The sequence below is a fragment of the Brassica oleracea genome, chromosome C7, assembly GCF_000695525.1.
Source record: "Brassica oleracea var. oleracea cultivar TO1000 chromosome C7, BOL, whole genome shotgun sequence".
Classification (NCBI taxonomy): Eukaryota; Viridiplantae; Streptophyta; class Magnoliopsida; order Brassicales; family Brassicaceae; genus Brassica; species Brassica oleracea.
Genome location: NC_027754.1, coordinates 20,094,286 through 20,101,976, shown reverse-complemented (window position 1 = coordinate 20,101,976; position 7,691 = coordinate 20,094,286). Strand labels below are relative to the sequence as shown.

Sequence of the window (7,691 nt, the reverse complement as noted above, 5' to 3'; positions counted from 1 at the left end):
GATATACCACGGCCACTGCCTTGACCATGGCTCAAATTGGGTTGATACCCACGGCCTCTGCCATAGTGATTCCCACGGCCAAATGTGTTATAGTGGCCATGGCCACGTCCTTTCCACCCTCCATGGCCATGGCCGTGTGGTCTATCATTTTGGACGTGGTTACCCTTTTTTTTTTCTGCGGCCTTATTGGTAATGGGGTTAATCAAGTAGGTCTCAATTCACTGTTTCTCATCAGTAATCTATTATTTTGCCAAGCTAGCAATAGACTCATCCACGGACTTATAGTCCTGGATTTTGGGATTCCTCCAATCAAATAGGGCCTTTGGTAATAACAATGTTCTTTGGTGATCATATCTCGATCTTTTTTTTAACTCTGTCCAAAGGTCTAGAGGATTTTCTATAGTCAGATACTGATCTTTGAGACTCTTAATAAGATGATGGCTAATAATTAATATTGTCATGTATCAATCTTTCTCATTTGGCATTATCGTCTTTTGTGATTCATTCTCCAAGTCCTTTGACTTTATGATAAACTCAGTATCCAGTGCCCATTTCAAATAATTATCTCCTGAGAGATTTAGGGCAGCAAAATCCAAGTTGATTTTCGACATCTCAAATCATATATCAATCAATTCTAGATCTCATAAAATATTTAACATACGGCCATAATCAAGGCATGCCGTCAAGTCAATACATTTCTAATAAGCAAACAAGCCACACTGCCAAAGGTGATATAATGCAATAAGGCCACACGGCCAAAGTGATATATGATGCATAATAAGTCACACAGATTTATCAAGCAAGGGTATCTACCAAACAAGCAATTTCTATATGTTTTCATGCGGCCATATGGTTATAATGCAAACCTAGCATACTAATTCTATATGTACAGGAGTGGAATTATGGAACCTCAATTTAAAACAATCAGATCATGCATAGGTGATAATAATCAGATCATGTGCATAACATAAACATGTTGGCCAGGATGATATATGATGCAAACTGGCCACACGGCCAAATAGATATGATGCACTCAATTTTAGCAATCGGATTCTATATGTGCAAGGGTAATATTAAAACATTCAATCAAGGTTTAGCAATTAATCAATCAGTTTCAGGTATGAGATTTAGCTAGACTAACAATCAGATTTAATTAGGTTTTATCAAGACTAGCAATTGGATCAATAATCAAAAATAATCAAACGGATTCAAGCATTACACAATTTAGGGTTTCGATCCAAAAATAGGGATTCAATCATGAAAACCAAAACAATCAGTTTCAAGGCTGATTCTATCAATTTTATTAATCAGTTTCAAGGCTGATATTTATCAGTTTCAAGGCTGATATTTATCAGTTTCAAGGCTGATATTAGCAAGATGGAATCAAGCAATATGATTTTAGGAATACGCAAATTGGGGTTTAGGGTTTCAATTCAAAATTAGGGTTTTATCAATCAGTCAGCTTCTAGCAAATAATCTTAAACCTCAGAACAGTTGATTATATCATGAAACTATCAACCTAGTATAACATGAAACCTCAAAACATTCAATTCGGATTATGCAATACAAGGATTCTATTTTAAAGTTTATGAATTCGAATTAGGGTTTATATTATAAAAGATTCTAACATGCAATATTAAACCTTAAATCATTCAATCAAGTTATAAAAACTATCAATCCTAACTCACACGGATTTAAACCTCAAAGAAACATTCAATCTCAAATAAAACAATCCATACACACGTAATTTAGGGTTTACAGATTTTAGGGTTTCACTTTGAACATTAGTTCATTTGATTCTTGGTTCTTAGAGTTTAGGTATACCTTAAACATTTGATGGGTTGAATGGACCACCAAGAGAATGAGCTTACGTGGACTGGTACAAACTGGAACCTTACGCGGACTGGTCCAAACTGTTTCCAGTCTGCGAGCTGAGATCGGGTACAAGTTGAGATCGAAAGTGATTACGGTTTATCGAGAGAAAGAGATCGATGGAGATTCAGATAGAGATCAAAAACTTAGCTTAGGTTGAGCTGATCGGGATCGTTGGTACGCGAGCTGGTACTTGCAGTCAAAGAACTCGTAGATCTGAAACAGTTTGATCACGGACTAGAACAGGCTGATCGTACAACCTGGAATAGTTGAGGCGTACTGAAACTTGCAGAGATCAGTCCATAGATCGATCTTGTTGAGATCAGTGGTCGAATACAGATCATGGTCATGATCAAAGAGAGGTGATCGATAGATGTTAGGGTTTTAGCAATGGAGAGAGATTCAGGGTTTATGGTCGATATTTTAGCTTAAGGTTTTAGAGATCAATCGTGCTGATAACGTGTTATAAAAGTAATGGAAAAGTCTATCTTTATTCATAACATAGAGGTTCCTTATATAGGAGATTACACCGTCATAAATAAATGAAAAGATTACAAATCATAATCTTTTGGTTACGAGGCATCCACAATCTGGTTTATAACCGTTTTTAGGTTTATTTTTAATGTTGTAGTTGTGTTGAACTGGTTAAAAATGTTCTTGTTGACCCACATGTCATGGGTTCAAGTTTCATATAAGTATATTTTGTCTACAATAAATAAATTGTGACCCATATAAAATTTAGACCTAGCTCCGCCACTGACCTGTTGTGAAAGAAGGCGGAGAAGGGTAAAGAATGGGAAAATCCGAAAAGATATAAGATCATTCTAAAGAGAAAACGTTGTAAAATACTTTTGAAATCACTCCATATTATATATATTCAACAATAATAGTCACATTTTCAAAATATTTACGTGGATTTGAGTATTTATTTTCATGATCCAGAGTCAAAAGCAAAACAAAAGATAGGTCTTGCCAGAGCAGTTAGATGCATAAAACAGGTTTATATTTATTTTTAAAATTATGTTTTCTGAAACAAGAAATTTGGCTTTGTTTGGGATTTGAGATTCTCCGAGTTTCTTTTTGAACAAAATTTCCCATGTTTAGACTTGAAAGTGATCGAGGAAGCACACAAGTTTCTCTCATTGTGTATAAAACTTTAAATAGATGTGATTTTGTGTATTGCACAAAAAAGTTAGCATTACCTTGATCATAGTAACCCAATCTCTGTTTTCCTGCATATACATGGCCGTCTAATAGCATGAGGCGGTCGAAGAAGGCCCAAATCTAAAAATGAAGAAAATTAAGAAGATTTTGAAGATAAATACACAAATTATGGTTTAAAAAATAATTTTTAAATATTCTACCAAATTAGAGCTTATAATTTCAAAAGGACGTCAAATAAATACAAATAGGGCTATCAACTTTTAAGAATACTATGTTACATAGTTAAATATACGATCAATATTTTTTTGAACAGGGTACATAAATAATTTGAGACGGTATTGTGCGTATAAATACCTAAATGTCGATTTTTTTCTGTTGTATATGATGTTATCTCATTGCTTGGATTTGAATACATAGTTTGGGGGACCGAAGATGAAAGCTTTTATTAGCTTAAAGATAATAATAATGTAGCTAGCTATCTGCATAGCCTGCATAGGTTTTATTCAGTTGGTTCTTAGTCTAGTACGGATCACTGTCTTCCTTGGAGTTATTATGCATAGACATGTTCACCTTCATGACGTCTTGTGGTGTTATAAACCAGAGTAGAGGTTTGATTTAATTTTTATGTGCTTGTGTACAAGAGAAGAATAACAAGATTACTCAAGTTAAATCTGGAATAGACGAAGCTGACATCTTTTGGTTTTACCATTTATTTTCCGTAACGTGGAAATCCTTCTCTTTTTCTTTTTGTTTCTTTAATCAGCTAGGGGTGTTCCCGCGTTTTCAGCGCGGGTGGTTATCTGGTAAGTTATGTTGGTTAAGTCTTTGTATTTCGCAGTTGATAATATTATGTCTATGTGCTTTTGGGTGAAGGTTGTTTGTGTCAACAGTTATATATGTGTTGCAATTATATTTTTGTGTTTGTGTATTTTAATTTGTTGATACATTTATTTTCACATATTTTTCAAAGCTTATGTATTTTATAATGACGTTGGAAAATTATTGGATATTTATTTCTTATATTTTAGGTATTTTCATAATTGTTCTTGCTATAACCAATTTGTTTTAGATTTTATTAATGTAACTAATTTCTTACATCAAAGTTAATCTATTGTACTTTACTTTAAGTGCATAATTTTTTTTTTGTTAATGTATCTTATTTCTTAAGTTGGATTCTTATGAGAAAAATTCCCAATCTTCAGTTTCTGTAAAGTATATTTTTTATTTTCATTCTTAATTATGTTTCAAGTTTAAAACCTAAGCTAGATTTCAGATCAAAGCAGTTAACAATAATATTCTTAACCATCTAAAGGATCATTTTCTAGCTGATTTCCTTCAATGATGTTTAAATATATATAATTTTACGTGCAGAGTTCTTAATAGCTTTGCCAATTAGAATGTTGTTGCAATTGTTCCTATTACAATTGTACTTCAAACAATTATAGCTAGTATGTGACAAATTCATGTTATTACATTCGAAGAACAGAAAACAACCGTCCAAAGACATAATCTGATGAAGAAACTTGGTTAGAACTTTTTTGGTTGACCAATTTTTTTTAAAATCATCAAACCCACAAAGTAGATTTCATTCTTTCATATTGATACTCATACAACTTGTTATTTTTTTGTTTATAGTGGATGATATTTAAGCGGAATGAAAAGAGACATGGACGTTTGTAACTTATAAAACAATAATGAAATGGAAATGAATAATTTGAGGGAAAGTAATTTGAAACTACGATTTGATATGTTAAATGATGCGACTGATATAGACTTTACTTTGCAACAAATGAAACATGATGTAGTAAATCATTTGATCACATTTAAGATTATTTATGAGAGATTTTATTCTTTGTTATGTATCTAGATACAAAATTATGAAAATTTATAAGAAACCATTTGTTTTGCAGGAGAAACAATCACGCAAAACTAAGTTGGATGTAAATGTCATGAAAACAAAAACTGGCATAATTTATATTAAAAAAATTATATAGTTTTGGATATAAATATAATTTGTGATATTATTATATAAGTTAATGAGGTAATGATTATAATGGTCAAACATAAAAATGATTTTAAATTTAAATATTTATTAAGTTACAAATTTATTATTATTTTTGGTTAAGCATAAGATTTTGTTTAGATTTCAATAAAACAAGGTTTAACGGTTTTGAAGAGTAAAAACAATCTTACTATTTTGGAAGATAATACGATTTTTACGATTCTGGCAAAAAAAAACATGGTTTAGCAATTTTAGGATGAGAAACACGATACTGAGATTTTGGTGGGAAACACACAAATTTATGTTCTGGGCAAAAAACATGATTTTACACAAGAACATGGTTTTGAGGTTGGTGGGTGAACTCGATATTGCCAGTTTGACGGGAAAGGAAAAAACACAAACCACCAGACGCATAAAATAGCCCAATTTATTATAATCTGATCTACCTTGTTAAATGCACCTGCCATAGTCTAAGAACGAGCGAGTCCGGGCTTTTTTAGAACTCTGGGCTTCTTATCCACTCCGGCGTGTCACAGAACCCTGCTTTCCAGTAAATTTACCACCACAAAGCTTACCCAAGAGGCTCATCTCTATCTCCTGTACTCTCACAGATGACTCTTCTAACTATAGCTCTCCGCTCAACATGTTCACCAAATTCAAAACTCTGTCGCGGAGCTTGAGGCTCATCCAAGCCCTTGAAGGTTATGTAAACGTGTGCACTTTTGCCCTTGAGTCTCTCTTTCGACGGCTCCGAATCATCAGCACTAGTTTCTATGACCACATTAACAATTTTTAACTTAGACTGATAGTCTCTGTCCCTCCGGAGCAGCAACAAACAACAATATTGGTATTAGTTCTTATTATGAACAACAGACAATGACACTCGTGAAATATCATTAGCTGATATGCAAAACTTACTGTTACGATAAGCTTATCATGTGAATAAATGACAATACCAAATACATTAAAATCCAGCCAGTGGCTTCCCACTCGGATCGATTCACCTGTTAAAATCAACAAGAAGATATATATATATATAACTTGCTTAATTGATAATGTGCAAAACAAAAGTTAAGCTTACCATGTAAAATCGGCTTTCATCATTCAAATCAGCAGCCGATGGCCAGAGAGGCAATTCACCTACGAAGGGAACAGTGGCCTCTGGACAGTGTGGCATGAATGGCTCTTTGGCTGAGTTACCTTCATCTTTAGCTTCTTCTTTGAGTCTAGCAACAGAGCAAGTAAAATCCAAACGCCCAAACGATTTTTCATCAATCCGAACCTGAAAGGTCTTAACCGTTGGGCTAACATCTGGATCGTGTGCTAACAAGGTCAGGTAGTACGAGCTCACACAGTTCATCGTCACGTTGAATTTGATTAGGGAAGATAGCCGATAGTTTGTCCCCTGCCAGATGAATAAAGAAAATAGAGTGAAAGAAGTAACATATTAAACACCAACTAGAATAAAACAAAATATATTTAGTTGCGATGCAGTCCCACCATACAATAACTCTTCACCAATCATTACATTCATAAGTCCTCATTACACAAATTGGTGTTCCACACATATATGGTGGAATTGAAACATCCTCTAGATCAAAGCCCTAAACCATCACCACAATAAACAGTCCATAATCAAAAATGGACTAGAATCAATCCATAATCAGCAACCCTAGCTAGAAGAATATGATAAAAAATACTTACTTCAGATTCTCTCACAACACGCCAGTAATCGTCACGCACTCTTGCGTACTCCTCCGCTGAAACATACTCCTCCGGAACATTATCTTCTGTCGTCATCATTCTCCCCGTCGTGGTGGCTGATCTTCAAACAGGAGTTTAGGGCTCTTCTACGAAATTTTATTTAAAAAATTCTGGGTTATCTTTCTCTGTTTCTGTTAAAAGTGAAGTATCATTTTTATCTACCATAAAAAGTCATACTAGCTTTATTTAGGTCTATTTCATTAATTACATTTATTTAATTATTTATATTAATCTATTCAATATATAAAGATATTAATAATAAATCAATTTTATCTGTAAATTTAAATTTTATTTTTAGTTATAACAAAATGTTGAGAAAAAATCTAACAAAATCTTTCTAAAAAATTAAAATACTTTATTTAAATTAATACCATTGATTAATTTCGTAATTAATAATATATACTATTATACATTAATTTAAATAAAATTTTATTATGAAACAAGATAAAATAAAAGTGTATGCTATTTTTCAAATTTTATAATTATATTCTATATCTTCTTTATTAAAAGAAACTAGATACTAACCCGCGCTGTGCGCGGAAATTATTTGAACAAATGTTTCTAATTGTTACTAAGATTATAAAATAAAATTTTATAAATCTTACTTTGTGACACTATATTTTGTCTTATATATGTTTTTTCTTGTTTTCAAACACGCATATATTTTGTTTATAATATAACATGTGGTTTTTTTTTGTTAAAAAAAAAAATTAATCATATAATGGCCCAGATGAAAACAAATTGATAGACGATAAGATCCATAAACTTGCAAAGTAATAATACTTTAGATGAATCAGTCTGGTCCATTAGTTAAAACATATATCTTATTAAATTAAAAATATTTTAAGCTCTTGTTTGGCAACATAGATAGCAATTTAAAAAAAAAAAA

General features: G+C 32.4%; 1 pseudogene; it reads right to left on the bottom strand.

The window, feature by feature from the left end:
• Positions 1-5,534: 5,534 nt before the first annotated feature.
• LOC106302796 lies at positions 5,535-6,838 on the bottom strand (annotated as a pseudogene).
• Between the last annotated feature and the right edge of the window lie 853 nt (positions 6,839-7,691).